This window comes from Centrocercus urophasianus, unplaced genomic scaffold (genome assembly GCF_019232065.1).
Source record: "Centrocercus urophasianus isolate 14NV4802_14NV808 unplaced genomic scaffold, USGS_Curo_1.0 seq_2, whole genome shotgun sequence".
Lineage (NCBI taxonomy): Eukaryota > Metazoa > Chordata > Aves > Galliformes > Phasianidae > Centrocercus > Centrocercus urophasianus.
In genome coordinates, this window is record NW_024884755.1 from 14386324 (window position 1) to 14397315 (window position 10992).

A 10992-nucleotide genomic window follows, 5' to 3' on the forward strand; every position below is an offset into this window, starting at 1 on the left:
TAGAAACCTGGTTTATGAGTGCAGTTGTTTGCAACGCTCTGTGAATGACTAATCACTTCCTCAAGTGTGTTTTTAGATGCTGAACTCTTACAAGTCACTTTGTTTCCACCAGTAAGAAAGAGAGAATACACCATAAGGCCTTTTAAGGACATTCAGGAATTTACTGCTGTGGAGGAAAGGGGACAAAACAGAGCTCTGTAAATCTCTGCGGCCAGTTTGTGAACTAGCAACTGGTGTGAGTTTGGTTATAGAATGCAAAAAGCACACTCTCAAGGTCCCAAACTCTTATATTTAATAATTTCTAACCGTTTTTATTTTAGACTGGTATGAAATTGAGTTGTTTTGGTTTCACTCGATTGCCAAGATTGTGGCAAACCTAGATAGCTTTAATTCCCAGCAATTCTAATAATCCCACTTCTTGTTTAGGGAAAGCACTACAAGATTACAACCTGAAATATAGACAAATATTGACTATATTTCCCAAAAAAACACTGGGTTTCAAAACTCTTTTCCAGTCCCCCTACTCTAATTTCTAACTGCTTTTTAAGTAGCATGAAGGAAACACGTTCCATTCATTGAACTTTCCAATTATTCCTCAGCATTTTAAGCACTGTATATTGCAGAACCTTACATTGCTTTTGGCACTGAACTGAAAAAACAGTGAAGTTAGATTGCAAAGACCTTGTTCGTGTTTTAGGGTCTACTGAACACAAACACAGTTGTACTTCTTGTTGATTCTGTTAGACTCTGTGTGGGCTGTTTTCATTGCAAACTTGCTTTTTATTTTTTGCAAACGACGTACAGTAACTGTATGTGAAATCCTGCAGAAATGTTAACACTTGATGAAACTGGTTGTAGGCTTAGCCCACTTCACCCTATAGCACAAAACTGACTGCGAAAGGTATCATCTTAGACCTACACGCCGCTGCCCTTTTACACATATATTATTCAGCTCTACATTTAATTGGCTCCTGTCACACCCCTTGCCTTACAGTTGCTTACCTGGTTTGCCTTCTGTTTTTAGTGAGATTGCCATATATGGCTAAAAGAAAGAGCCTGACTAGTCAGAACTGCACCCTTAGGCAGTCACAAAGGAAGTGCTGTGTTTTGCAAGTCTCCCTACTTCCCTTTACAAAACCTCTGCCTGTAGTCACCAACTGCCTTCTATAAAAGGCAAAAAAAAAAAAAAAAGAAATCAACAGAATGATGCAGTGAAGAGTTTGATCTGATCATGTGTAAAGATAATGGTATGCAGCATCCTAAAAAATGTACTTTCAGGTGGGATAAAAGCTTTCTGCACAGCTCATTAACTAATGTCACCAAGAAACAGCCTCTGTGTCTACAGGAAGACTGCAGTGCTCCAGCCTACTTCTGTTCTGTGCTGAGTTCATCCAGTCTCTGTTGCTCAGCATCATGTTATCCTTTTGCTGCTGCTGTGAGAAGGAAATGCTTATTACAAACAATTTTTCATTTTAATTTTTTACCTGTTGTTAAAGATTTAAGTAACAGGGGAAAAATGTGGAAAAATGATGAGTGCTGGCTGTGCAGAGAAGCTCCCTTTGAACCCTGTTTCCATTATACTGACCATGGATGCTTTTCTATTTCAGGATAGAATTTTATAGTTGTTTTTGTTCTTTTATTTATGTGAGGCATTTGAAGTTTCTATCACAGTTGTAACATATGAGATAGACTGTTCTTCATTATCCTGGGGTAAATCTAACTTGTATCAGTGGACAACACTTCCTGTGTCTTGTAGTAATTAGATATAATGTAAAAAGTAAATAGCAGTAGAGGTGATTGCATGTAGCTTCCTTTGCCTTAAGCACAAAAGCAAGTGCCTTCACATTTCCTGGGTCCGTCTCCAAAACAAGCTGTCCTGAACTCTGCCACTTTCTAGTTTTGGAATGCTAACACTGGCCATTTTAACTGCTTTTAATGTAGTTTGGTATGTGGTACTTAGAAGTTTTTTTCATAGCAGGCCTTATGGCCCCAGTTAGATGAGATCTTTTTCTCTAAGAAGCCATCTGCTGTAATCTTCATATAAATTCATGTAGTTTAACAAGGCAAATCCCTTTGACAAGGGAACCTTCTCCAAGAAATATGCAATCTGTGCATTTATTCACAGGGTTTGTTCTAATAAGGAAGCTTTTTGGAAATTTGGCTGTTTCTGTACTGCAGGATGAAAAGCAGAGGATCTCGGGTCTCAGCTCCTCGGAGCACAGTCTGCATGTCATCTGTTGCATTTGGAATGTGGGCAATGTTTTTCATAGTAGTAGCACCGTGGCCCAGATTTTTGGACCTGTGTATGAGTTTGGATGGTCTCACAGCATGCTGTCACCATTGTGTTCCTGTGGTCAGACTGTTTGGTCTGCTGAACCAAAAGCCTGGAAACGTTAACACCAGCAGGGACAATAAGGTGGAAATGAAGTGAAGAAATCAAACAAATGTAGAGCATTGTATTTGGGAAACAAGTGTTTGAGTAGGAGCTGGGAAAATCTCTGTAACATTCCTGAACTCATTCTCACCCTTGTTCACCTCTGTTAAGACACACAGACTCTTTTTCTCCAAGCAGTGGGAGAAAAATCCTTACAAACATCTTAGTTTTGTAGTTACTGGTGAAGGAAGTCTTTTCAGCAGGACAGCTGTGTTTCTTGGCACTGTGCAGTATTTACACCCACCGTGCAACCAGAAACCAGTGTTTTGTCATCTGCTGCATGGTGAACTCTGAGGTTTTGAAAAGAAGTGATGCAGACATGATCAGGGCTCGTGTGATTTTGAAAGCTATGAACTAATCTAATAAACTTGCAGTTTTAGGGTGTTTGTGCAGCTAGTATTTCACTGCTTTGTTACATGTCGCTTCTTTTCCCACGTCACTAGCTTCATCCCTACCAGATGGGCTGAATTTAACCGATTATTTTTCTTCTTGTGCAGTATAGTTCACTTTTTGATGTGGAGGAATTTTTTGATTGCTTTCCATATTTCTGTCCAGGTTATGTGAGTGTGGCTGGCAGTTCCAAGTCCTTGGCTTACTTTGCCCTGAGCAAAGAAATACCATTGATCGTATGGATGATTGTTGCCCGCTGCAATCCTTGCCAAGGCAGTTCTTGCTGGATCAGTTTCCTGTGTAGTCCAGCTGTCCCGGCTACCAGTGCCACAGGGAGGGATGTAGGGCAATAAGTTGCTTCATCTTCTGTCTTTATTCCCTGTGTGGTTAGTCCAGTAATCCCACGAAATGAGTGTGGCTGATCTGTCTCTCACAGATGCTTTCCAGAACTTACCAGCTGTTTCTACATTCCGTTTTCCAGTTGTACTGCTCTGCTCTATTAGGGTGAAACTGTCATTAACAACAAATGGACTTAAACCATAAATCCTGCCATTCTCCACAGTACAGTGAGCAGTCTTGAAGATCAGATTGGCTTTTCACAGCTTGGGCCCTATTATGCATTACACACTCGAGAGCATAACGTGCACTTATACTGAGTAAGGTACCATATCAAGAGATCAAAATCATAACAGAGAGCTGTGATAGCTTTGAAGGCTGCTGTGTAAGTCACCTGCCTGCTGGAACTGGCTGGCAGTGTGTGTGTCCCCTGACGGGGCTCAAGTTGCAGTTTAAAGCAGTGATTCCCAACACTTAACAAGAGGTCTGTCACAGATCAGAGCACAAACCAACAAGTTTTGCCAGAGATGCTGGCATCTGACGTGGGCAAGAGGAGATTCAGGAGGATGGGGGTAGGGAAGAAGGTGAGCCACTGGATGTGTTTGGGAGCAGCTCATGGATGGCCACCGCAGCCACCTGGCTGGCAATTGTGAGGGCATCACCAGAACCGAGTTACAAACACCTTATGCCACCCAGGAAGAGTAAACTGCTTCTATGGCTACTGCTGTCTCTGCCTCTCTGTCAAACATGGGTACCACTGGTTCTAAAGCCATTGTGTTCATTTAGAGAAAGTAATTACTCACTTCTTTACGCTGTAGCTTTTGTTGAGTTTGTTGTTGGCCTGACTTGCTGTGATTAAAGACATTTCCCACTGAAGGTATTGTTATAAATGTGTGGGATTTTTTTCATCTCTGATTTATAAATGCATCCAGTTTGGCCTCCCAAATCCTTGTTCTGGTTTCCATGACAACAAGGCTGATTTTTGAGGCTATTTCTTTCCCTTCCTTCATCTTGGGTGGGAAAGAGTTGCTGTCCCTTTCCAGTAACAATGTGATGGGCAAGCAAAATGGGGGTTTTGAAGGCAAATCTACGAAGAAGAAGCACACGGATACCTCCAGCTCTGGGCAGTGGGTGGTAGACACCTCCAAGTGTGCAGATGAAATGTTTGTCTTTTGCTTACAATATAGTTCCTAATGTATGCTGGTGTTGGAGAATGAAAGATGCTGTGAATCAGTATAGAAAAGCATCATTGTATTATGGCATAACAATATCAGATTAAGCTGGGAGCAGCATGAGAGACCACCAAGCTGTTCCTTTAACTAGTGCAGGGATGCTCCAAGTGTTCAATCTGACAGCTGGAGTTTCCAACCCATCTTTCTGAGAGGAAAATCAAAATGTAGGTTAACTGTTCTCCATGAAGACAGAATGCAGGAATACCTCTGGTAAGCACGCTTCATCTGTACTGTCCTAAAGAGATCTATCTGTTAGAGGCTAATCTTTGAATCCTAAAATAAGCACACCATCCTAAATAAAGCACTCTTAGGGCCTGACTATGAAATGCTTTGTGTGCCTCGTGGTAGGATGAGAGTGCCATAAGCATTATTGAAAGCCAAGCGCTGTTAATAGCAAATCAATATCATGCCACAACACTAAAAGTGGTTGAGTGATTGCCTTAAGTAGCCACGCACAGGTTTTCCCTTTTGTCATGACTAAAACATGATGATCAGCCTGCTGTAACAGCAAGTCCCTTGGTGAGGATGAAGTCACAGCAGTACAATTTCTAGCTGCACAGCCAACCAGAAGCAATATAAACGCACGTGTTTTCTGTGCCCTACGCACAGGGGATTAAAAAAGTGAGTAATTTGCTGAAAAATGTACTGATTGTGTGGCACTTGGATGACTCCTAAGAAAGCTCTTGCAGGCTGTAAAGGCTGACTTGGAGAATGGGGAACAAGTCATTTTTGCTTTGACTAAAGTAAGGACACAGAAAGCAGACACAACTGAAAAAAAAAGCAAAAAAATACACAATTTATCTTTCCAAACACCAACTTTTCCTTCTCTGATTTGCTTATCACACATGGGGCACTTCCATGCTTTTCACATCCCCGGGCATGTAATTCTTTATTTACAGAAGACACGACTGTTGCATGTTTGGGTTTGTCTTTGTTTCTTGTGGTACAGCTGCACGTGACATGGGGTGGCTGCATAGAAATTGTTCAATCTCTGGATTTTGTTTGTGGCAGTGCATGAAGCTTCCCCCAGATGGTCACTGATTCTGCTCTTCACGTAGCCCAGGGTGAGTTTAGAGGAAATAAATGTAACACGAGCTAGTCCTCCCTAAATAATCTTTAAGCACAGAGTCTACATTAACAGGAGGCTGCTAACAAGCTCTGCAGTGCTATCTCTGGGAAAGCTTTTCTCATGACTTGGAAGAAAATTATGAGCTGTAGTGTATTTTTTTTTTATTTGCTTTTTCTGAGTGGAAGAATTTGCTGTCTGATTGCTCAAGAATCAATTATTCGTTTACAATTGCATACAACTCTCTTAGGCTCACATATATAGAAGCAAACAGAATCTGAAACACGACAAAAATTGATAAGATAGCAGCTCTGGCATCACAGCTGTGATAGGTGTGTTTTTGTGAGTGTACTACAGAGCAATTCTTTTGCTAGAAAAAGAGGAATGGAAGCAAAGAAAGGGGTGAAAAGAAGCAGCAGATTTGCTCTAACCCTGTAATTTTTTAATTCCTGCAGGCGTCTGCTGTCAGACCATCTGCAGCTGTTGTTGGTCAGCCAGTGATCTGACCTCTGAGAGGCAGAAAGCCATGCTATTCCCTAGCTGATCATTCAAGGCTTTTTATTCTAGCATTTAAATTGGATTTTATTCAATTTTGTTTAAATCCATTGTATCAACACTTAATGAACACAAGCCCTCCCACTCTGCTCTGTGGCTCTGTGGTTTCCCATTGTGTACCAGCATCTCATTCTTTTTTACGCCCTATACATATTCATTTCCTTTAATCTTTCATTCTGTTTCTCTTTCCCATTCTGTTTCTCTTCCTGATTATTATTAAATGCCTGAATGGTACTTAAATGTCAAGAAAGTCCTGAGAAATGTCACACACTGAAGGAAAGTGTGATATTTTATGTGTAAGAAGCCCTGAGCGTGGCAATATCTGCTTTTTAGGCTGAGGGGCAGTTCTGGCCACCTCTCAGAACAAACTGATCTCTTGAGATGAATAGATTTATGTTGCTGATGGTGTATTGCTTTTGAACTTCAATACTGAAATTGGAGGTTCAGAAATGAATCCTCTCTTCTCTCTGGCTCATCTCTGCCCTCACAGGAGAATAGGTCACTTGGAACCATCAGCTGGTTTCATTAATTATTAATGCTAACACATGGCAAAAGCAATTTGGAGATCAGTGAGTACATGTGGGTCTGTTGATGGAAGCTTAAGGAGGGGGTGGGGAGGGGGACATGGCTCTCCATCTGAAACTAAATGAGTGGCAAGCTCTGAAGGGAGGGAAGTCAGCAGAAGGTTGAGGTGTAGCTGTGAGAATGAGATGTTTTACTTTTCAGTCAGATGCACATCTTAAATTGCATTAAACTGAAAATTGTTAAAGCACAGCATGCAGTTCACATGAGTATTAGGTTACTGAGCTAAGCTGTGGTCTGTCCAAATATGCATTTATAAGCTTTTACAAGAATTCTGATACTTGCTGAGTGTGCGGAAAAAGCAGAAAGCTATTCATTGTTAGGGAACTGTATACCTAGGCCAACAGCAAGAATGCAACTCTTGTCTTTGTGTTCTAGTAGCCTGCTTGGTGTACTTATAGTGAGTGGAGAAGATGGAAGTCTTGAGAACATAGCAGGTTGAGAATATAGCAGGTATATGACACGTGCTATTTGAAAGTGATCTGTTATTCACTCCAACCTAGGTGGTCTGAGGAACAACAATACTTACCCCTACAGTAGAAAGAGATCCATGTAAACTTGTTTGTGAACAAAAACATTGTATTTGAATGTCTTACAGAACAGTTCCTGAGAGAGCAGTGTGCCAAATACCCCTGCTCCAGTTGGCCATGTGCTGCCAAGGGCTGTTGGCTGGGTTCAGCATCCAGGAGAGCTTCCCTCCCGTCGGAGCACAGCCACCTGTAATGCAGCTCCAGGTATGTCAGCCCAGCTTTAATCTAACCTCAGCAGCACTGGAGGGGAATGCTGCAGACATTAACATCATCCCCTGCTCCTGAATTGCTAAGGAGTGTTGGCACAGGGGGAATAAAGCACAAAGCTGCCTTCCTTTTCTTAGGCTGCAGCAGCTCATGCAGTGCCACAGATTAATGAAATTCCAGATTGTCTGATGGAGTTTTTCCCACAGAGCAAAATATTAACTGAGTCAATTGATTGCATTTTCATTTCTTGAGGGAGCGTTCAGCCCACACGTCCTATTGTGTGTCTGATCACAAAGAAACGTGTGCTGTAGCAATATTGTGTTATCTCGCTGGTGCTTTGTGGTACATCTTGAGTTGTTGTCTCTGATGTCAAAAGGAAATGGAAATTCTTGCACAAAAGATGAACCTGAGAAAGAAATGTATTCCTGTAAGGTGCAGTGTCTGAGATGTAGGAAATGGCAGTAGCTGCTGGTGAAAAATACTGTGATAAATCCCCATCCATCTGGAACGTTCCCATAATCCACTACAGATTGGCAATTAATTGCACACTTAGTTCTATGTTATAAGGCCAGATAATAGGCTGTATTAGCTTAAGTCCCCCAGAGGCAGCAGAAATACATCACAAAATTCTGAAATAGCATATTTTTATTAAAGCAATGCCTACAAGCTCCTGTCTGGTACTAGAAAGCTAGAAACTGCGCCTGTAATGAAAGGGCAGATCTACAGCACATGCTCCTATTTAGTGAGGCACTTAATTGCTTACTTTGAGTACCATTTTAAATAAATTGATCTCATCTATTTTCTAATTAAACACAGAAAACATTTTTTATCATGTGGCTGGTTGGGACACATAGTATTTAAATACCCTTCTCATGCAGCAGGAACTGTAAATGTCCCAGGCCATTTAGATTAAAATGAGAAATGTACCTTTGAACAGCAGTGTGTGAAGTACTGAGGATTCTGGATGCACATTTAAATAAGTTTTTGCTAATTTATGGAGAACGTTTTGTGGCCAGCTTGAATTTAGACGAAATTGCTAGTCATTAAACCAGTTACATATTGGGAAGATAAGAAACACATACGTGTTAAAAAACACATATGTTTGGATTTTGTTTTTAATTATTCAAGTTTTTCCAGTTCTGCTGAACATAACATAATTGATGGCATGGGAAAATCAGCGGTGTAGCAGCAGAGAGAGCTGCATTGGTGCAGAGAATTGAGTTTAACTTGGAATGCTTTGGTAGGCTTCCCCTGGCACGGCTCTGCTCTGGTAACATGTCCAGAAAACAAGCTGGTTTCTGATTTCCAAGCATGTAGCTCCTGTGTTTAAGTGAGAAGTCTGGCGCTCCCTAGAAGAACCAGTTCTCCTTGCTGTTTCCTTCCTTCACTTGAGGTTGCCATCTGACTGGTGATGTAAAAGCTCTGTCAGGAAGCTCTCGCTGGAAGAAAAGCCAGATTGAGCCCAGACCTTCCTGCCCCTCATGTATTATACATCTGAAAGTCATGGTAATTTCGTAGGAATTCATTCTCTAAAAATAGTCTCTTTGTGACTTAGGGCCTCTGGATCTTCCTAGTAGCAGCACCACGTAAATTAAGCATTCAGCTTTACCTTCACTTTTGTGCTATAGTCTCAGCTTTGCTTAATTCCCAGGAGTGCCAAGCCTGCATTTGCCAGTTACAACAGTGGATATTTCATTTATTACCCCTGGAAGTGTGAAGCAGTTGTGTCTATTGGGAGTGTCATCTTCTGTTTAGCCTACCACAAAGCCAAAGGGAAGAGATTCTTATTTTAGCTGAATTCAGCTTTTCTGTGTTTATAGAGAAAAGTCACTACAACAGATGACAACTACATGGGTGGGTTTTCTCTTTACCAAATTACAATTTTTGGTTTGTAGCTGTTCTCAGATGTTTTCTGTATTATTACATATGAGAATCTTATCAGTAGAATAGGATAAAAAAGAAGCCAGTAGAAAGAGTGCTGGTTACTAATCAGATACAGAACTCCACCATTGCTTTTCAGTCCTGATAAGACTCTTTCCTTTTAGCTGTCCCCGCAGTCCACCAGTCTGGGAAGCATCTGTGTTGCTTTTAGGCACAGGCCTGCCCTCATAGGATGCTGTGGAGGTGCTGGTTAGAGCCCCTTGATCTGGAGTGGGATTAAAGTGCCTGGAAGAAATCCCATGGCACAAGGTGCAAATACTGATTCCTCCATTTCAGGAGGTTTCTTTGATTTAAGACCTGTGTTCTTCCAGCTGTGCAAGCTTCTGTGTGTTTTCTCATGTGAGTTCACTGAAACACATTGTTGTGAAGCAACTTTTCTGATGCTACAAGAGAGTGATAACAGAAACTGACAGATGTTTTTGCATGTGTAGCTCTGCTCTAGATTTAACAATGGGTATTTTTCCCCCACCTCCACAACTTTAGTAAGCCTGAATCACAGGACATCAGGACATCTCAAACGGTTTCATCTTACTGTAATTACCAAGTCATGTGAGGAATAGCTAAACAATTGTCTGCGCAACAATAGAGATGAAATAAAGATAGCCTGTAATTAATTCCTGCTAAGTTATAATTAATTTTGACTGAGTTGCTCAGGACAATATCCCTAAGTCTCACAGGCTGGGAGTGAGGACTGATTGCCAGCTGCTGCTCTTTGATTTTTTTTTTTTAGAGCAGATGGGGCCATTTCCAGCTATTGCTTAAGAGGAAGCGGTGAAGATGAAGGTACAGAGTGATTGATCGGCTTAGAATGGGCTCTGGGGTAGAGCTGCTAGGAGGAATGCTCTGAAGGCAAACCAGTCCCTGACAAGCACTTTAAAATAGACTTCAGAGACGTTTTGTTGCAATTGGCCTTTAAATTTATAAGGATTCCTTTTGTTGTTTTTGCACTAGAAGCAGTAAAAATACACGATGGAGTGTTGTGTCAGCAGCTATTTTATTGTATGTTGATCTGCTTTAGGTCCTATTGGCGTTAAAGGTAGAGAAGGATGATGCACGTGGAGGTTTCTATCCTTTTATCTTGTAGAAACAAACAATGGGAAAATATCTGTTAGATCATTATTCTACTTCTGTCTGTCAAGGTAGAATTGTTCTCTGCTTCCCTGTACAGCAAATAATTCATACAGTGAATAATTCATTAAAACTAATTTATCTGAGAAATTTGGCCTCTTCCTTTGTTTGATGACAAATTGCAAAGTTCTCAGATGGATTTGTTGTTAGAAATTATTCATAAACTATTGGAATAAGTGCTAAAAAGCTGTGAGCATTGAAAGTAAGTGATCTATGAAATGACAGTTTCTCTAAGGTGGTATTTAGGTTTGTGAATTGAGTAGTTTCTGGAGCTAATAGCTGGCCGTGTTCTTAGTCATGCATTTAAATGCAAAAAGTGAGAATCAAGGTTGGGAGATTTTCTTCGTGGTGCTCAGTTTGTGTTTTCCTGTTCTGAATTTCTCACTTATCACAGAATCACAGAACGGCCTGGGTTGCAAAGGACCACAATGCTCATCCAGTTCCAACCCCCTGCTGTGTGCAGGTCACCAACCAGCAGCCCAGGCTGCCCAGAGCCACATCCAGCCTGGCCTTGAATGCCTGCAGGGATGGGGCATCCACAGCCTCCTTGGGCAACCTGTTCCAGTGCCTCACCACCCTCTGTGTGAAAAA

General features: G+C 41.3%; 1 protein-coding gene across 3 annotated transcripts in view; it reads left to right on the top strand.

The window, feature by feature from the left end:
- Nucleotides 1–10992, top strand: part of ATP2C2 (ATPase secretory pathway Ca2+ transporting 2) — a 95533-nt gene that overhangs the window by 35631 nt on the left and 48910 nt on the right. For all 3 annotated transcript variants that reach the window (XR_006169321.1, XR_006169319.1, XR_006169320.1), the window contains one exon: nucleotides 7194–7329. The gene's annotated coding sequence lies outside the window, so the exon portion shown is untranslated. The remainder of the gene's footprint in view (nucleotides 1–7193; nucleotides 7330–10992) is intronic.